Genomic DNA, 20,467 nt, shown 5'->3' on the forward strand with positions numbered 1-20,467 from the left:
ACCTAGGTAGTGTAACGTATTCACGTCACAGTCACTCTGACAGTTGGTCTACGAGGATCAGCAGAGGCTGATCCTCATAGGCTGACATACATGGCAGACTTGGGGGCCGTTGTCTGGCCCCCGGGTGCCATCACAAGCATCAGAAGCCCCCACGATTGCATGGGGGCTGCTGATGCGCTACAAACCCGCTACATGCGGAGATCGCAATCGAGCCCCGCATGTAACGGGTTAATTGCCGAAATCAGCGGCGATGAGCAGCTGATCGGCAACACTGGAGAGTGTCAGCTGTCGGAGACAGCTGATCTCCAAGTTCCCGATGCACACTGTCACCGACAGTGTGCATCGGGAACGACACAGTGACTTCCTGTCACTCTGACAGGAAGCCTATCAGGACCAGCCGAAGGTTGGTCCTGATGGGCTTCCGTCCATGGCAGACCCATGGCCATACTAACTATCGGCAGACCCCGCGATTTCGGACGGGGGTCTGCCGATATGCTAGAAAGCCCTAAAATTCGGCAATTGCACCCGATCGCCGAATTTCAGGGGTTAATTCGCCGAAATCCGCGACAAAGGACCGCTGGCCAGCAAGAGGGGAGTGTCAGCTGTCGGCGACAGCTGACCTCCCGGTTCACACTGTCGCCGACTGTGTGCACCTGGAAAAACTCAGTAACTGTACGTCCTCGTGCAGGAAATAACCTCCCATGAGGACGGACAGTTACGTCCTGGTGCGGATAGGGGTTAAGAAAAGATGTGTTGTCAGAAGTGGGATTTGAACCCACGCCTCCAGGGGAGTCTGCAACCTGAACGCAGCGCCTTAGACCACTGGGCCATCCTGACTTATAGAAAAGCCAAGCCTTTCAGAAACGGAAGCAAAAAAAGTAATGCTGAGAGTCCAGTTTTTGGGAATTCATGATAGAAAGATTAGAACTGTTCCTTGTCCATTTCCATCTTGTAGTTATTGGTTTATGATTAACAGTGCTGTAAAAAAGAGGTCCTGAAGGACCCTTTTTCTTGCTTTAACCTAAAAAAACAGAAAAACTACCCTGGGAGGTACCCAGCAGTAGTTTAGTGGAGTTCCATTCTCTATAACATTCACTCAAGTAAGCAGAGGAATCTGTATTGTTTTACATAGTTTACTTATATTTAGGGTCTAGCCAGAGATATGGGGATAATGAGAACTCAGAGTAGGTAGAGAATATGGTCAAGGTTAAAAAAGTTGGCAGAAAGGGGTTTTGTGAAAGTTGTGGTACTGAAAAGCTATCTACTGCACCTGATTGTATGGAGTGGAGCACTTCTCTTTATCAGAATTTAGATTAAGCTGCGTAAATGGATGGGGCTGCAGGTGTTCGTCATGTAGGGGTTTCTCCGACTACTGTCTACTCGCTGTCTACTTCATGCTGGCATTGTTTTTTGAACATCCTTTTATTTTTCTAGGACGTTACAAGGATTAGACACATGTGGCTCTAGTGCGCTAATGGACTGAAACACCAGCCTCAGAAGCAAAGGAGCACCTAGTGGATTTTGGGGCCTTCTTTTTATTAGAATATATTTTAGGCACCATGTCAGGTTAGATGAGGTCTTGTGGTGCCAAAACAAAGGAAACTCCTAAAAAAAGACCGCATTTTGGAAACTACACCCCACAAGGAATTTATTTGGGGGTGTAGAGAGCATTTGACCACACAGGTGTTCCATAGATTTTATTAGAATTGGGCAGTGAAAATGAAAAAATAAATTTTTCCACTTAGACGTAGCTTTAGCTCAAAACTTTTCAATTTTCTCATCAAATAAAGGCAAAAAAGCCCCACAACATTTGTAAAGCAACTTCTGCAGAGTAGTGAAATACCCCATTTGTGGCGATAAACTGCTGGCACACAGCAGGGCTCAGAAGGGAAGGTGCGCCATTTGGCTTTTGGAGAGCAGATTTTGCTGGACTGTTTTTTGTGCACCATGTTGCTTTTGCAAAGCCCCTTAGGTACCAGACAGTGGAAATACCCCAAAAGTCACTCCATTTAGCAAACTACACACATTGAGGAATTCATCTAGGGGTGTAGTGAGCATTTTGACCCCACAGGTGTCTCATATATTTTATAAGAAATGGGCAGTGAAAATGAAAAATGATTTTTTTTCCAATAACACGTAGCTGTAGTAAAACATTTTTAATTTTCTCAACAAATAAAGAGAAAAAGCACAGCAACATTTGTAAAGCAACTTTTTTAGAGTAGGGAAATACCCCATATGTGGTCTTAAACGGCTGTTTGGATACGTGGCAGGGCTCAGAAGAGAAGGAGGACCATTTGGCATTTGGAGCACAGATTTTGCTGGATTGATTCCTGGGCGCCATGTTACATTTACAGAGCCCCTGAGGTACCAGTACAGTAAAAACCCCTGAAAGTTGACTCTATTTGGTAAACTACAACCCTTGAGGAATTAATCTAGGGGTGTAGTGAGCATTTTGAACCCACAGGTTTTTGCTGAATTTATTAAAATTGGGACATGAAAATAAAAAAAATAATAATTTGTTTTCCAATAAGATGTAGTGCTAGCTAAAAATGTTGCATTTTCTCAAGGACGATAGTTGAAAGGCACCTCAACGTTTGTAGAGCATTTTCTCCCGAGTACAGCTATATCCCATATGTGAACATAAACTGCTGTTTGGACACACGGCAGGACTCATATTATGTAGAATTGGTTTCTGGGCACCAAGTCGCATGTGCAAAGACTCCTGAGGTACCAGTACAGTATAAATTTCTTAGATGTAACCCCATTTTTGAGACTTTACCCCTCAAGGAATGAAATTAGGGTTGTAGTGAATATTTTGACCCCACAGGTGTTTTATATATTTTATTAGAATTGGACCATGAAGACTTACATCTAAATTCTTTCCAATAATAAGTTAGTTTAGCTCAACATTTTTCATTTTTACAAGGAATACAGGAGAAAAGACACCCAAAAATTTGTCACGCAATTTCTCCCAAGTAAGGCAATAACTCATATGTGGTCGTAAACGGCTATTTGGACAAACAGCAGGACTCTAAAGATAAGGAGCGCCATTTGGTTTTTGGAGTGGAGATTTTGCAAGTTTAGTTTTCGGACACCATGTTGCATTGAGCTATAGTACCAGTACAGTGGAAACACCAAAAAATTACCCCATTTTGGAAACTACATCCCTCAAGGAATTCATCTAGAAGTGTAGTGAGCATTTTGACCCCACAAGTGTTTTGCAAAAATTAGTACACAATAGATGTTGCAGATTGAAAATTTACATATTTCCACAGATATGCCATTTCAGTGCTTAATTTGTTGTGCCCAGCTTGTACAACTGGAGACAATCAACCCATAAATTGTTATGCGGGTTCTCCAGAATACAGTAATACCCCAAATGTGATCATAAACTGGTGTTTGGGTACACTGCCAGGCTCAGAAGAACTGCCATTTTGCTTTGGAAGCGCAGATTTTGCTTGGTAGCAGTTTTGTTTGGGGTTTTACTGGTATTTCAGTCTATAACGTGGGGGCATATGTAATCTGTGCGGAGTACATCGCGATATATGTAAGATGGGTGGAGTACAACAGGGTGTTTGTAATCTGTGATGAGTACATCAGAGTATATGTAAGCTGTGAGGAGTACATCAGAGTATATGTAAGATGTGAGGAGTACATCAGGGTATATGTAAACTGTGCGGAGTACATCAGGGTATATGTAAACTTGGCAGAGTACATCAGGGTATATGTAATCTGTGCGGAGTACATCAGGGTATATGTAATCTGTGCGGAGTACATCAGGGTATATGTAAGCTATGCAAAGTACATCAGGGTATATGTAAGCTGTGCGGAGTACAACAGGATATATGTAAGCAGTGTGGAGTACATCAGGGTATATGCAATCTGCGAATAACATCAGGGTATATATAATCTGTGCGGAGTTCATCAGGGTATATGTAATCTGTCCGGAGTACATCAGGGTATATGTAATCTGTGCGGAGTACATCAGGGTATATGTAATCTGTGCGGAGTACATCAGGGTATATGTAAACTATGCAGAGTACATCAGGGTATATGTAAGCTGTGCGGAGAACATCAGGGTATATGTAAACTGGGCGGAGTACATCAGGGTATACGTAATCTGTGCGGAGAACATCCGGGTATACGTAAGCTGTGCGGAGTACATCAGGGTATATGTAAGCTGTGCGGAGTACATCAGGGTATGCGTAATCTGTGCGGAGAACATCCGGGTATATGTAAGCTGTGCGGAGTACATCAGGGTATATGTTAGCAGTGCAGAGAACATCCGGGTATATGTAAGCTGTGCGGAGTACATCAGGGTATATGTAAGCAGTGCAGAGTACATCAGGGTATATGTAAGCTACGCGGAGTACATCAGGGTATATGTAAACTGTGCGGAGTACATCAGGGTATATGTAAGCTGAGTGGAGTACATCAGGGTATATGTAAGCAGTGCAGAGTACATCAGGGTAAATGTAAGCTGTGCGGAGTACATCAGGATATATGTAAGCTGGTCGGAGTACATCAGGGTATATGTAAACTGGGCGGAGTACATCAGGGTATATGTAATCTGTGTGGAGTACATCAGGGTATATGTAAGCTGCGCGGAGTACATCAGGGTATATGTAAGCTGTGCGGAGAACATCCGGGTATATGTAATCTGTGTGGAGTACATCAGGGTATATGTAAGCTGCGCGGAGTACATCAGGGTATATGTAAGCTGTGATGAGTGCATCAGGGTATATGTAATCTGTGCGGAGTACGTCAGGGTATATGTAAACTGGGCGGAGTACATCAGGGTATATGTAATCTGTGCGGAGTACATCAGGATATATGTAAACTGGGGGCGTGGCTTGGCTGCCAGACTGAATGGCCGCTTGAAAACTCTGCTCCGCACTGCCTTACCGACATTCAGCGACTACTTAATGCCTAATACCTCTTTTGTACCCTGACTTTACCATATTGGAGGATAAGACCGCCAGGCATGCCCAGAAAAAGAAAATCGGTGTCCAGGCCAGCGAAACTGCTGGATTTCTACTTCCCTCATGACCGCCAGAAGGCCCAAAATGGCGCCGATGCCTGTTCACAAACGGGTTCACTCACCTCTGCTCCGGGATCCCCCCACACCACGAATCCACCTCGCAGGAGCAGTTCTGTCCCGGCTCTGTCGCCTCACACTCTGACAGCCTCTCCTCATTCACGAGAGACAGAGTTACCTCCGACTCTGATGCTGCCGGAACTCAGAGGCCGCCATCTTAGGGAGCAAACACGTGGAACCTCGTCTTCCTCAACTCCGTCTCCTACATCCAGGAGCTCTGCGAAACAGCAGAAGAAGGGCCCACACCTCTCTCAGACTTCTTTGGGACCGGACAAAGATGGACACGATGATGAAGGTATGTCTTCAAGATCCCCAGATGTTTTAACTGACATGCCATCTTCATCTAACCCTGTCACAGAACTTACCCTTAAGACCATGTTGCAAGCTCTGCAGCAGTCTCTTTATTCTGGATTCGCTCATTTACTTAAACCTATGTCGGAAGCGTTACACGCAGTGGAAGATAGGGTTCAACATGTTGAATCAAAAATGAGTGTCTTTGCAGCTTCTCACAATGAGCTTATAGATGCCCATTACGACCTTGAAGCAAATTTTTCACAAGTGAAAGCTAAACTTGCCGACTTAGAAGACCGCTCCCGACATAATAACGTCAAATTTCGAGGTATCCCTGAAGACATAGCACCCAAAGATCTGATCCATTTTATCCAAGATTTTGTCAAGTCTGCACTGCCTAAATGCACCTCTAGGGACCTGATTATTGACAGAGCCCATAGGGTTCCCAGACCTAAGCATCTTGCTGATGATGTTGCAAGGGACGTCCTGGCCCGCTTCCACTTTTTCCACATAAAAGATAACTTCATGAATGCCGTCAGACAAAAGGAGACCCTTCCTGCGCAATATAACCAGATATCCGTATATGCAGACCTATCTGCTGTCACTCTACAACTTAGGAGAGAACTCTCCCCCATCACTACTGCTCTGAGAGATCACAAGATCCTATACAAGTGGCGATTTCCAGTGTGTTTATTGATCAACAGGAATGGATCCATGCACGCAATCAGAACCGTTGGAGACGGAGCGCTGCTCCTTCAACAGTGGGGTATTTCCGTTTCTGAAGTTCCCCCAGAATCTACGAAGGGTATATGTAAGCTGTGCGGAGTACATCAGGGTATATGTAAACAGTGCGGAGTACATCAGGGTATATGTAAGCTGTGCGGAGAACATCCATCTATATGTAAGCTGTGCGGAGTACATCATGGTATATGTAAACAGTGCGGAGTACATCAGAGTATATGTAAGCTGTGCGGAGAACATCCATTTATATGTAAGCAGTGCAGAGTACACCAGGGTATATGTAAACTGCGCGGAGTACATCAGGGTATATGTAAGCGGCGCGGAGTACATCAGGGTAAATGTAAGCTGTGCGGAGTACATCAGGATATATGTAAGCTGTGCGGAGTACATCAGGGTATATGTAAACTGGGCGGAGTACATCAGGGTATATGTAAACTGGGCGGAGTACATCAGGGTATATGTAATCTGTGCGGAGAACATCAGGGTATATATAAGCTGCGTGGAGTACATGAGGGTATATGTAAACTGGGCGGAGCACATCAGGGTATATGTAATCTGTGCGGAGTACATCAGGGTATATGTAAGCTGGGCGGAGTACATCAGGGTATATGTAAACTGTGCGGAGTACATCAGGGTATATGTAATCTGTGCGGAGTACATCGGGGTATATGTAAACTGTGCGGAGTACATCAGGGTATATGTAAACTGGGCGGAGCACATCAGGGTATATGTAAGCTGTGCGGAGTACATCAGGGTATATGTAATTTGTGCGGAGTACATCAGGGTATATGTAAGCTGGGCGGAGTACATCAGGGTATATGTAAACTGGGCGGAGTACATCAGGGTATATGTAATATGTGCGGAGTACATCAGGGTATATGTAAGCTGTGCGGAGTACATCAGGGTATATGTTAGCTGTGCGGAGTACATCAGGGTATATGTAATCTGTGCGGAGTACATCAGGGTATATGTAAACTGGGCGGAGCACATCAGGGTATACGTAAGCTGTGCGGAGTACATCAGGGTATATGTAATCTGTGCGGAGTACATCAGGGTATATGTAAACTGGGCGGAGCACATCAGGGTATATGTAAGCTGTGCGGAGTACATCAGGGTATATGTAAGCTGAGCGGAGTACATCAGGGTATATGTAAGCTGGGCGGAGTACATCAGGGTATATGTAAGCTGTGCGGAGTACATCAGGGTATATGTAATCTGTGCGGAGTACATCAGGGTATATGTAATCTGTGCGGAGTACATCAGGGTATATGTAATCTGTGCGGAGTACATCAGGGTATATGTAAGCTGGGCGGAGTACATCAGGGTATATGTAAGCTGGGCGGAGTACATCAGGGTATATGTAAGCTGTGCGGAGTACATCAGGGTATATGTAAGCTGTGCAGAGTACATCAGGGCATAATAGGATGATTTAATAATGGGGTGAATGAATACTTAAATTAATAATTCATGGATTGGTGTGGTACGCTTTGAACCGTTCCTTTATGCACAGTCCTGTTTTTTTGGGTATTATACAAAATATCTGCGCTCCAGTATTGCCTAATCTTTGACTTCTTCACTAGCCCTATAAGCAGCACAAGGCCCTAAAGTTTCCTCATCTCCGCTGCATCTATAGGGTCCACCTGTGGGGTCTAGAAATGATGATGTGAGGTTTTAATGAAAAACTACTGGATCTAAATAATTTGTGTGCGCCATCATATAGCATCATTGCGTTTTGAGAGTGTTATTTTTCCATGGCCGGAGCTGTGTGAGGGATTACTTTTTGCGTAACGAACTGTAGTTTTTGTGGGTACCATTTTGGGGCACTTGCGATTTTTTGATCACTTTTTATTACATTTTATTTTAGAGAAGGTGACCAAAAAAAGAGATGCGGTCATAGTTTTTTAGTTAATATTTTTACAGTGTTCACCAAGCGGAAAAACTAACAAGATATTTTTATATAACCTAAAAAAGAAGATGCCAATAGACTAGAAGTATAAGAAATTGAAAAAATACTTTATTGAAGATAACATGTAAACGTACTATGATAAAAAACGAATCCATAAACCAACAGGTTAAAAGGACATACAAGCCATGCAGCTCATGAAGTAAATAGATTGTATAAGTATGAATGAATGAAAAATGCCTGGTTGTACAAACTATCACTGTAAACGTTAACAAGATAAGTCCTGCCCACAACAGTTTGAAGCAACATTGAATGGACATATGCCATATGAAGTCATTAAGATAACAGATATGTATGAAGATGGCAGAAAATAAACATTGCTAATAAATGAAACAGTATAAGAACAAATTGCGATAGTTAAACATACCCATGGTAAGTCCAGGACTAGATGCACAGCAAGATGTCCACCCCAACGCGCGTTTCGGCGCTAATGCCTTCGTCTGGGGGTAGTGCTGGACAATGCACATGCCACTTTAACCCCTTCCCGACATTTGACGTACATGTACGTCATGGAAAGCATTGACTTCCCGCAAAATGCCGTACATGTACGTCAAATGTTTGGCACCGGCTCAGAAACTGAGTCGGTGCCATCATCACCGGATCTCAGCTGTATCTTACAGCTGACATCCGACTGTAACGGCGGGGACCGAAATTAGCTTCGATCCCCGCCATTAACCCCTTAAGTGCAGCGCTCAAACGCGATCGCTGCACTTAAGGTGTTTGCAGCTCATCGGAGCCCCAGCAATGAAATTGCCGGAGTTCCGGTGGCTGCAATGGCAACCGGAGGCCTAATACTGGCCTCCCGGTCTGCCTAGCACCGAAGCCGGTCAAAATCCGCCCGGCGGCGGAGCCTGATCGGCTTCCGTAGCTGCCGGCAAGATGGCGCCGGGTCAGGAGCTGATCCGGCGTCATCAGCGGTGGATGTCAGCTGTACTGTACAGCTGACATCCACCTGTAACGGCAGGAACCGGAGCTAGCTCCGATCCCTGCCATTAACCCCTTCGATGCAGCAATCGAAAGCGATTGCTGCATCGTAGCGGTTACTAGCAGATCGCCAGCCCTGACAGGCAATCGGGACTGGCGACTGCTGTTATGGCAACAGGAGACACAATGGTCTCCTGCTCTGCCATTACGGAAGCCGATTTAGGCCCCGCCGGGAGGCGAAGCCTAATCGGCTTGCTGTCAGTGAATGACTGACAGATCTAATACATTGCACTACATAGGTAGTGCAATGTATTAGAAAAAAAAAAATCTGACCGTTGGACCTTCAAGTCCCCTAGTGGGACTTGAAGAAAAGTGTAAAAAAAGTATAAAAAAGTGTAAAAAAAAGTGCAAAAAATAAAAGTTTGAAAACAATAAAAGTTTCAAGTAATCAAATAAAACACAATCCCCCTTTTACTCTTATCAAGTCCTTTATTATTGAAAAATAATAATAAACCATATGTATTTGGTATCGCCACGACCGTAACGACCTGAGGTATCAAAATATTGTATTATTTATTGCACGCGGTGAACAGCGTAAAAAAAAACGTAAAAAACGTTACCAGAGTTTCTGTTTTTTAGTCACTTTGCCCTACAAATATTAGAATAAAAAGTGATCAAAAAGTCGCACGTATCAAAAAATGGTACCTATAAAAACTATAGCTCGTCCCGCAAAAAACAAGCCCTCATACACCTCCGTCGACAAAAAAATTAAAACGTTATGGTTCTCACAACTTTGCGACAGAAAAAAAATACATTCTTTTTACAAAAGTAATTTTATTGTGAAAAAAGTTGTAAAACATAAAAAAATGCTATAAATTTGGTATCGCCGGAATCGTACTGACCCACAGAATAAAGTTAACATGTAGTTTATAACGCATGGTGAACGCTGTATAAAAAAACCGAAAAAAGCTGTGCCAGAATTGCATTTTTTTGTTTACCTGGCATCCCAAAAAATAGGATAAAAGGTGATCAAAAAGTCACATGTACCCCAAAATGATACCAATAATAACTACAGCTCATCCCGCAACAAACCAGCCCTCATACCGCTACGTCTATGAAAAATAAAATTAGTTATGGCTTCAATAAGTCAGGAAATAAAAAAATATGCAGTTGTGCCCGAGGGGAACATTTCTTCTGTTTGAAGAGGCGATTTATCAAGGACCTAAAATTAGGGAACCACGAAGGGGAGAGCCCAAACATATCCGCTGGAAGCGACGGTGCCCGTATTATACCAGGACAACACTTCCCAGCAAAATTCCTCAAACTACAAAGGTGCAGAGTGTGGACCAAAAGGGGGATAAGAAATTACACCATTTATCAGTGCGACACTGGCCTGTGCGGAAAGGATTGCTTCACAGCGTAACACACATCTATGGATTATTAATTTTTTTTCATACCACCTGACTATGCCCCTTATATACTCCGCCCCGCTTACATGTACCCCGACATTATAAAACACCAGCAATACTCAAACAAATTTAGTACCAAGCAAAATCCGCTCTCCAAAAGCCAAATGGTGCTCCCTCGGCTCTGAACCCTACAGCGTGCCCAAACAGCAGTTTCCTTCAACATATATGGCATCGTCATACCCGGGAGAACCCTTTTAACAATTTTTGGGGTGTGTGTCTCCAGTGTCATAAGCTTGGCATGACATATTTGCCACTGAATGGCATATCTAGGGAAAAATATAAATTTTTAATTTGCACCATCCGCAGTGCATTCATTTATGGAAAAGACCTGTTGGGTGAAAATCCTCACTACACCTCTTAATAAATGCCTTGAGGGGTGCAGTTTCCATAATGGGGTCACTTCTCAGGGGTTTCTTTTTATTATTTCACATCTGAGCCTCTGCATTTGTGAACCAATACTTTGTAAATCGCCAAATTAGGCCTCCACTCCGCATGGTACTCTTCACTCCTGAGCCCTGTCATATGTCCAGGCAAAAGATTAGGGCCACATGTAGGGTGTTTCTAAAACCGGGAAACACTGCATAATAATTAGAGGGCTGTCTTGTTATGGTGGCACAAGCCGGGCACCACATATTGGCATATCTATGGAAGAAAATCCCATTTTCACTCTGCAACATCGAGTGAACACTAATTTCTACAAAACACCTGCAGGGTTAAAATGCTTACTACACCCCTTGGTAAATGCATTGAGGGGTGTCGTTTCCAAAATGGGGTCACTTCTGGGGGGTTTCCACTGTTTTGGGCCCACAGGCGCCCAGAAACCAATCCAGCAACATCTGCACTCCAAATGGCGGTCCTTTCCTTCTGAGCCCTGCCGTTTGCCCAAACAGCAGTTTATGACCACATATGGGGTATTGCCGTACTCGGGAGAAATTGCTTTACAAATTTTGGGTTCTTTATTTTCCTTTATTTGTTGAGAAAATGAAAAAATTTGCGCTAAAGCTACGTCTTATTGAAGAAAAAGGACTGTTTTTACTTTCACTGCCTAATTCTAATAAATTCTATGAAACGTCTGTGGGGTCAAAATGCTCACTACACCCCTAGATGAATTCCTCAAGAGGTGTAGTTTCCTAAATGGAGTCCCTTTTTGGGCGTTTTCATTGTTTTGTCCCCTCAGGGGCTTTGCAAATGTGACATGGCCTCCGCAAACCATTCCTGCTAAATGTGATCTCAAAAAGCCAAATAGTACTGTTTCCCTTCTAAGCCCTGCCGTGTGTCCAAACATCCGTTTATTACCACATGTGGGGTATTGTTTTACTCGGGAGAAATTGCTTTACAAATTTTGTGGTGCTTTTTCTCCTTCAGTCCTTCTGGAAATGAAAAAAATTAGCTAAACCTAGATTTTTTTTGAAAAAATGTAGATTATTATTTTCAGGGCCTACTTCCAATATTTTCTGCAAAAAAACTGTGGGGTCAAATCGCTCACTATACCCCTAGATAATTTCCTCAATGGGTGTAGTCTCCAAAATGGGGTCACTTGTGGGGGGTTTCCACTGTTTTGTCCCCTCAGGGGCTTCGTAAATGTGACATGGCCTCCGCAAACCATTCCTGCTAAATGTGGACTCCAAAAGCCAAATGGCGCTCTTTCCCTTCTAAGCCCTGCCGTGTGTCCAAACAACCGTTTATTACCACATGTGGGGTATTGTTTTACTCGGGAGAAATTGCTTTACAAATTTTGTGGTGCTTTTTCTCCTTCAGTCCTTGTGGAAATGAGAATAAATTAGCTAAACCTACATTTTCTTTGAAAAAATTTAGATTATCATTTTCACAGCCTACTTCCAATAATTTATGCAAAAAACCTGTGGGGTCAAAACGCTCACTATACCCCTAGATAATTTCCTCAATGGGTGTAGTTTCCGAAATGGGGTCACTTGTGGGGGGTTTCCACTGTTTTGTCCCCTCAGGGGCTTTGTAAATGTGACATCGCCTCTCAAACCATTCCTGCTAAATTTGAGCTCCAAAAGCCAAACGGCGCTCTTTCCCTTCTAAGCCCTGCCGTGTGTCCAAATATCCATTTATTACCACATGTGGGGTAGTGTTTTACTCGGGAGAAATTGCTTTCCAAATTTTGCGATGCTTTTTCTCCTTTAGTCCTTGTGTAAACGAGAAAAAAAAACGCTAAACCTACATTTTCTTTGAAGAAATGTTGATTTTAATTTTCACGGCCTACTTCCAATAATTTCTGTAAAAAACCTGTGCGGTCAAAATGCTCACTACACCCCTAGATAATTTCCTTGAGGTGTCCAGTTTCCCAGATGGGGTCACTTTTGGGGGATTTTTACTGTTTTGTCACTGCAAGAGCCCTTCAAACCTGACATGGTGCCTAAAATATATTCTAACAAAAATAAGGCCCCAAAATCCACTAGGTGCTCCTTTGCTTCTGAGGCTGGTGCTTCAGTCCAGTAGCACGCTACGGCCACATGTGGGATATTTCCTAAAACTGCAGAAACTGGGCAACAAATATTGAGTTGCATTTCTCTGGTAAAACCTTCTGTGTTATAAAAAAAATTGTATTAAAAATTTATTTCTGCAAAAAAATATGAAATTTGTAAATTTCACCTCTACTTTGCTTTAATTCCTGTGAAATGTGTAAAGGGTTAAGACATTTTCTAAATGCTGTTTTGAATACTTTGAGGGGTGAAGTTTTTAAAATGGGGTGACTTTTTGGGGGTTTCTAATATATAAGGCCCTCAAAACCACTTCACAACTGAACTGGCCCCTGTAAAAATAGCCTTTTGAAATTTTCTTGAAAATGTGAGAAATTGCTGCTAAAGTTCTAAGCCTTGTGAGGTCATAGAAAAATAAAAGGATGTTCAAAAAACGATGCCAATCTAAAGTAGACATATGGGGGATGTTAATTAGCAACAATTTTGTGTGGTATAACTGCCTGTCTTACAAGCAGATACATTTAAATTGAGAAAAATGCTAATTTTTGCAATTTTTCACTATATTTTCATGTTTTTCACAATTAAATACTGAATGTATCGACCAAATTTTACCACTATCTTAAAGTCCAATTTGTCACGAGAAAACAATCTCAGAATCGCCCGGATAGGTGAAAGCATTTCAACGTTATTACCACATAAAGTGAAACATGTCAGATTTGAAAAATGAGGCTCTGTCAGGAAGGTCAAAAGTGGCTAAAGAGGGAAGGGGTTAAATAGGGGGAACCAGCCAATAATAATAAAGTATCCGAAATGAGGGATCCCGAAAATGAAAGGTGTACATACCTCACTGTATAATTACAGGTCGCTGCCTCGAGGTGAAGCAAGATGGCCGCGCCACCGGAAACGCCGCTCATGAGGGGCCGGAACCGGACACGCGTCACCGCGTCAGCAGACACGGTCACGTGAGTCCGAGATCCGACACGTCACAAGCGACGGAACGGAGGCCCGTCACTCGTCCACCAATCAAAGGAGCGACACAGCGGGAAAGGGGTAACCCAGGATACAGCAAAGCGATATATTGGCTGGTATGTGAAACATAGAATAGTATTTATTAATTTGGCCGGAATCATCAATGGGACTTTGCAAAACACATGCTTGATATAGTAACATGAATTTGTGAACAATTGTGAACGAAGATGTGTATGTGCATAGCATAAAAGTAGGTTACGTAGAGCACATTAGAATCCCGCAACGAGAAACTACATGAATATGCATGGCGTAATGACATGTAGAAGACAAAAAATGTATTTAATGTGATTGCCAGTAATTTTAGTGGTGTTGGATTCTTTTATCAGTGTGATTCATATATATATACATTTTTTGTGTTTTGTGTTTGTGTGGGTACACGCCCCAGGATCTAGCTCACATCTGATTGTTTGCTTGCTAACAGCCGCAGTTTACCTCTTTTGGGCTGCTCAGATCCATGCTGTGCTTTTCGGTTATAAGATATTTTTATAGTTCAGGCCGTTCTGAACGCGGTTATACCCATTATGTATAGTTTTTTCATTTATTTCCAATTATAAAGGACTTCATCAGGGAAACAGGGTGATTATTGTTTTTATTATTTAAAAATTTTTTATTTTTTTTCCCCTAAATATTTGTTTTTTTTAAACTTTTTTTTACACTTATTTGGGGACCTGGAGATCTGATCTTCTGATACCCAGTATAATACACTGCACTTCTTGTTTAGTGCAGTGTATTGTAACATTGTAACTGTCATTCCGTACATGGCCGACCAGGAAGCCGTTGCTAGGCTTCCTAGTTGCCATAGCAACCATCGGCACCCGCGATCACTTGTCGGATGGCAGTGGGGTACAGAGAGAGCCCCCTCCCTCTGTCAACCACTTAAATGCGACAGTCGCTATTGGCTGCCGCATTTAAGGGGTTAAACGGCGACGATCAGCGGTAACTGCATTCGCCGCCGTTGCAGCGGGATGTCAGCTGTATATTACAGCTGACATCCACTGAAGATGAAGCGAGCACAGCTCCTGCACCCGCTTCATCTACAGGAATGCACATTCAATCAGGACGTACAGTCACGCCCATTTGCGGGAAGGGGTTAAAGGGGTTGTCCGGGCACAGACCGTTTTTTTCAAACTGATGATCTATTGATGTGCCCGGACAACCCCTTTTACACAGACTAATAAATTCGGACCCTAGACTAGATCCTAGAATACATACAGACCCCAGACCTTCTAAACTATTGCAGTCCCCAGACCAGATCCCCCTAAACAAATACAGACCCCAGAGCAAGCACCCTAAATACAGACCCCAGACCTGACCCTCTAAACCAATACAGACCCCAGACCTGACCCCCTAAACTAATATAGACCCCAAAACAAGCACCCTAAATAAATACAGACCCCAGAACAAGCACCCTAAATAAATACAGACCCCAGAACAAGCACCCTAAATAAATACAGACCTCGGACCAGACCTCTAAATACAGACCCCAGACCTGACCCCCTACACTAATGACCCAGACCGTACTCCCTAAAGTAATACAGACACCAGACCAAACCCCTAAATACAGACCACTAAATAAAGACCACTAAACTAATAGAGACCCCAGACAAGACCCCTAAATACAGACCCCATAAACTAATACAGAACGCAGACAAAACCCCTAAATACAGACCACAGGCCAGACCCACTAAATACAGACCCCAGACACCTTAAACTAATATAGACCCCAGAAAAGTCCCCCTAATTATACAGACCCCTTAAACTAAGACAGACCCCAGACCTCCTAAATACAGACCCCAGACCAGACCCTCTAAATACAGACCCTAGATCAGGCCGCCTAAATACAAAACCCAGACCAGGCCCCCTAAATACAGACCCCAGACAAGACCCCTAAATACACACCCTAGACCACACACCCTAAATACAGACCCCAGATGCCTTTAACTAATACAGACTCCAAACCTCCTAAATACAGACACCAGAACAGACCCCTAAATACAGACCCCACAACAGACAGCCTAAATACAGCCTAGACCCGAACCCTTAAATACAGAACCAAGACCAGGCCCCCTAAATACAGACCCCAGACCAGGTCACTTAAATACAGACCCCATAAACTAATACAGACCCCAGATCAGACACCTAAATACAGACCCCAGACCAGGTCCCCTAAATACAGATCCCCATAAACTAATACAGACCCAAGACCGGACACCTAAATAACATACATAATGCAGTCTTGTTGTTTTTTTGCCGCGTTTCGCGGCATAATCATGGCAAAAATGCAACAAAACTGCATTGTACTTTAGACGGCCATGGGCCCTCCCGAGAGCCTCGGACTGATGCCCAAAATGCCCTAATGATGAACCACCATATATACAAGAATATAACTACTATAATACTGCCCCTATATACAAGAATATAACTAATATAATACTGCTCCTATGTACAAGAATATATTTAATATAATACTGCCTCTATGTACAGAAATATAACTACTATAATACTGCCCCCCTATATACAAGAATATAACTGTATCAGTTGCCCCAATGTTGAGCGTTCGGAAAATTTTGCGGATTCCAGTGGTAATCAGGTCTTCAAAATTTGTTGGCCTATATCCTGTGGCACTAAGGGGGTTATATATTATGCTCTTTGCCCATGCCCGAAGATATATGTAGGCATGACCACTCGCGAGCTGCGTTTGAGGGTCAGGGAGCATGTTAGGGACATTGAAAACGCAAAAACCGCAGACAATGCTGAACAGCTTAAGACAATCCCTAGACATTTCCGACTACATCATGCCTGTAACTCTAAGATGTTAAAAATTAGGGGCATTGATCATATTAATCTTGGTGATCTCAAAAAACGTCTATTGCAGCGGGAATGCAAATTGATCTGGAGACTTCAAACCATGCACCCGGCAGGTCTCAATGAGACCGCAGGGTTTTCATCATTCCTCTGACTGTCAGCAGCTTTTAGTGGTGTTGGATTTTGTTCATTGTTGCACATTAAGGATCTTGTGTGTCTTTGTGATTTTAATATTTTACATTTGTTTCTTACAGATTAGACTCTTGATATGAGTTCTTGTATTTCATTATACCTGGATTCCTTGCTTTCCACTTCTTAGGATGTTGCTGTACATCACCACTGATCTTGTCCTTTTGTGATGCGCAGTGACCAGTCAGCACGCAGATCAACTCCTGTGCTTGCCGTCATGGTTTTATGGCCATTCTTGTCAACATAATAACCAGTGTTATTTTATTATTTTTTTATTTATTCATGTAGAGTTCCTTATAATGACATTTGTATATGAATAAATATTTTATTTTTCATGCACCTTTCTTCACCACCATGCATTACTTCAAGTGCTTAATATTTTTCTTTTCTTTGTATTGGACTTATTGTCTTATTACATCTTATTCAACTTCATTTCTCTTTCACATTATTTTTGTTTTGTTCACATTTTCACTCATTCATTCATTTCTGTCACCTTCATCATCATTCCTACATACATTCTCACTTTCATGCACTTTGCACTTTTTATTCATTCATTCCCTCATTCATTATTATTTTTCTCTTTTCCTTTTATATTTATGGGTTTGTCACCCATGATCGTTGCATCTATTATGTCCTTATGACATATAACAATGTCTCATGTACATGTGTTGCTTTGCATTAGAGTCACATTTAAATCACAAAAATTTCCTCCACTGGTGTCTTAAACCTTATTAGGATTCACGGCCGTCTTTACAAACACTGCGTATCCAGGGTTACCCATTTCCTCGCTGCGTCGCTTCCTCTGATTGGTGCACAGGTGGCCGGCCTCCGTCCCGCCACTCATGACGCGCCGGACTTCGGATTCATGTGACCGCGTCTATTGACGCGATGACGTGTATCCGGCTCCGGCCCCTCGTGACCGGCGCTTCATCTTGTTTCCACCTCAAGGAAGCGAACGGTAAATATGCGGCGATATATGTATTATTATACCTTTACACCTGGGTCCCCTGATTAGGATGCTCTTTGATTGGTCGGCTTCTCCTATAAGAAGTGGAACACATACTATTCAATGCTACCCCCAGACGAAGGCAGTTGCGCCGAAACGCGCGTTGGGGCAGACATCTCGCTGTGCACTTACCTGGACTATAAATGGGTATGCTTAACTACTATCATCTTTTGTTAATATTTTTTATATATTAGCACTGCTCATTTTCTCTTGCGGCATTATTTTCATGTTTCTGAGTACTCTTTCTTAGACCATTATTTGGCATATACTTCTATTTATTTGTACTCATTAAAACTATATACAATTTGCCGATGAATTTAGTACCAGGTTATACCATTTGGTCTTTATTATCTTTGTCTATTTAGACGTTACTTACCTTGTATTCTGCATGGCTTGTATGTCTTTTTTAACCTGTTGGTTGATGGATTCTTTTTAATCATTGTGTATTAATGTGTTATTTCCTAATAAAGTACTTTTCTATTTTTCCATATTTTCTAGTCTTGTGGGATCTCTTTCTTTAGGTTATATAAGAATATAACTACTACCGCAGCGGAGTTTTCCGCAATGTGTAAACGAACCTCACTAAAAAGATGTGGAAAGCAATGGAGAAACGTGTACGCTGCGGAATTCCAGAGCAATTCCGCCACGTCTGGTCATGCCCTATTACTGCCCCTATATACAAGAATGTACCTACTATAATACTGCCCCCTATATACAAGAATATAACTACTATAATACTGCCCCTATATACAAGAATATAACTACTATAATACTGCCCCCTATATACAAGAATATAACTACTATAATACGGCTCCTATATACAAGAATATAACTACTATAATACTGCCTCCTATGTACAAGAATATAACTACTATAATACTGCCCCCTAAATACAAGAATACAGCTACTATAATACTGCCTTCTATATACAAGAATATAACTACTATAATACTGCCCCCTTTATACAAGAATATAACTACTAAAATACTGCCTCCTATAAACAAGAATATAACTTCTACAATACTGCTCCTATGTACAAGAATATAACTACTATAATACTGCCTCGATATACAAGAATATAACTACTATAATACTGCCCCCTATATACAAGAATATAACTACTATAATACTGCCTCCTATGTACAAGAATATAACTACTATAATACTGCTCCTATATACAAGAATATAACTACTATAATACTGCTCCTGTATACAAGTATATAACTACTATAATACTGCCCCTATATACAAGAATATAACTACTATAATACTGCTTCTATATACAAGAATATAACTACTATAATACTGCCCCCTATATACAAGAATATAACTACTTTCCTGATCGTCCGTCGGCAGCACACAAATGAGATGTTATCTCCCTAGATATAATTAGAAGAGAACAGGTTAACAAGCAATAACCAATTAACTAGTAATGCAAGGACCTCCTATATAAGGCCCAGGGAAACCCCACCTCCTTGTATTTTTATTTCTCTTCATGTTTAGAAGACTACAGGTGGGACTCTTTGGAGTCCTTATTTAGTTATTTTCTTCCTTCCTTCTTTATCTATCATGCCGGGCTGTATACCAGAACAGTTTCAGGTCCCTCGGCCCGAAGAGCCATTATGCCCCTTTGTTTTTTTTTTTTATTTCTTTATTTTAATTTAAAAGTCTATGGCTGTGCATGCATCTGCTGCACCTGTGTGTGTCCAACTGGCATATTGGACACACAAATATACCAGTGTCCTGCTTAGGCAGCCGTACCTGGTTTTCCCTTCTCAATGCACTTCCTGGGAATCGTGCAAAGAAGGTGCCGGTGTTTGACCATCTGACTCCGGGCAAAGATGGCGCGGGCACGATCTCGCTTGCCGTAAGATGACGCCATCTAAGGTAAATCCCTTGCTTGTTTCCGTGTGCGGGATGTAGTCGCAGTCTGGGCTTGGACGCGCGCATACATGGGATTTCGGAGGATATTTAAACTTTGGCGCTATGTGTTTGATTACACCATTGCCTAAGCAGCAGAATCCTCGGTTCCTGCCACGTGAGTAGTGTCCCTATGGTAGTCTAATGGTCATCTGTGGAAAATGTTTGATGTATTTACTGTGTGTACTATACATTATAAACAGCGGCTGTTGCTCTTTTGTTACCAAAACTCTTAGGCTGGGTTCACACGAGCACATTAACGTCTGTAATGGACGGACGTATTTCGGCCTCAAGTCCCGGACCGAACTCAGTGCAGGGAGCCGGGCTCCTAGCATCATAGTTATGTACGATGCTAGGAGTCCCTGCCTCTCTGCAGGACAACTGTCCCGTACTGTAATCATGTATTTTTCATCAATCAAGCAACTCTAGTATTGATTGATCTGGTTCAAGAATTTATAAAGAAAGGAGCATTGGAATTGATCCCATCCAAACAAAAAGGGAAATTACTATATTCCAGAATTTTTTTCTTGTCCAAAACCAGAAAAAATAAAAATAAAAATGGCGCCTAATTATAAATACACATTA

General features: G+C 42.3%; 1 non-coding gene across 1 annotated transcript; it reads right to left on the minus strand.

Annotated features, from left to right (window-relative positions):
* Window positions 1-754: 754 nt before the first annotated feature.
* Window positions 755-837, minus strand: TRNAL-CAG (transfer RNA leucine (anticodon CAG)). The gene has a single exon. It is a non-coding gene; the product is annotated as a tRNA-Leu (tRNA).
* Window positions 838-20,467: the final 19,630 nt, after the last annotated feature.

The sequence above is a fragment of the Rhinoderma darwinii genome, chromosome 1 (assembly GCF_050947455.1).
Source record: "Rhinoderma darwinii isolate aRhiDar2 chromosome 1, aRhiDar2.hap1, whole genome shotgun sequence".
Lineage (NCBI taxonomy): Eukaryota > Metazoa > Chordata > Amphibia > Anura > Rhinodermatidae > Rhinoderma > Rhinoderma darwinii.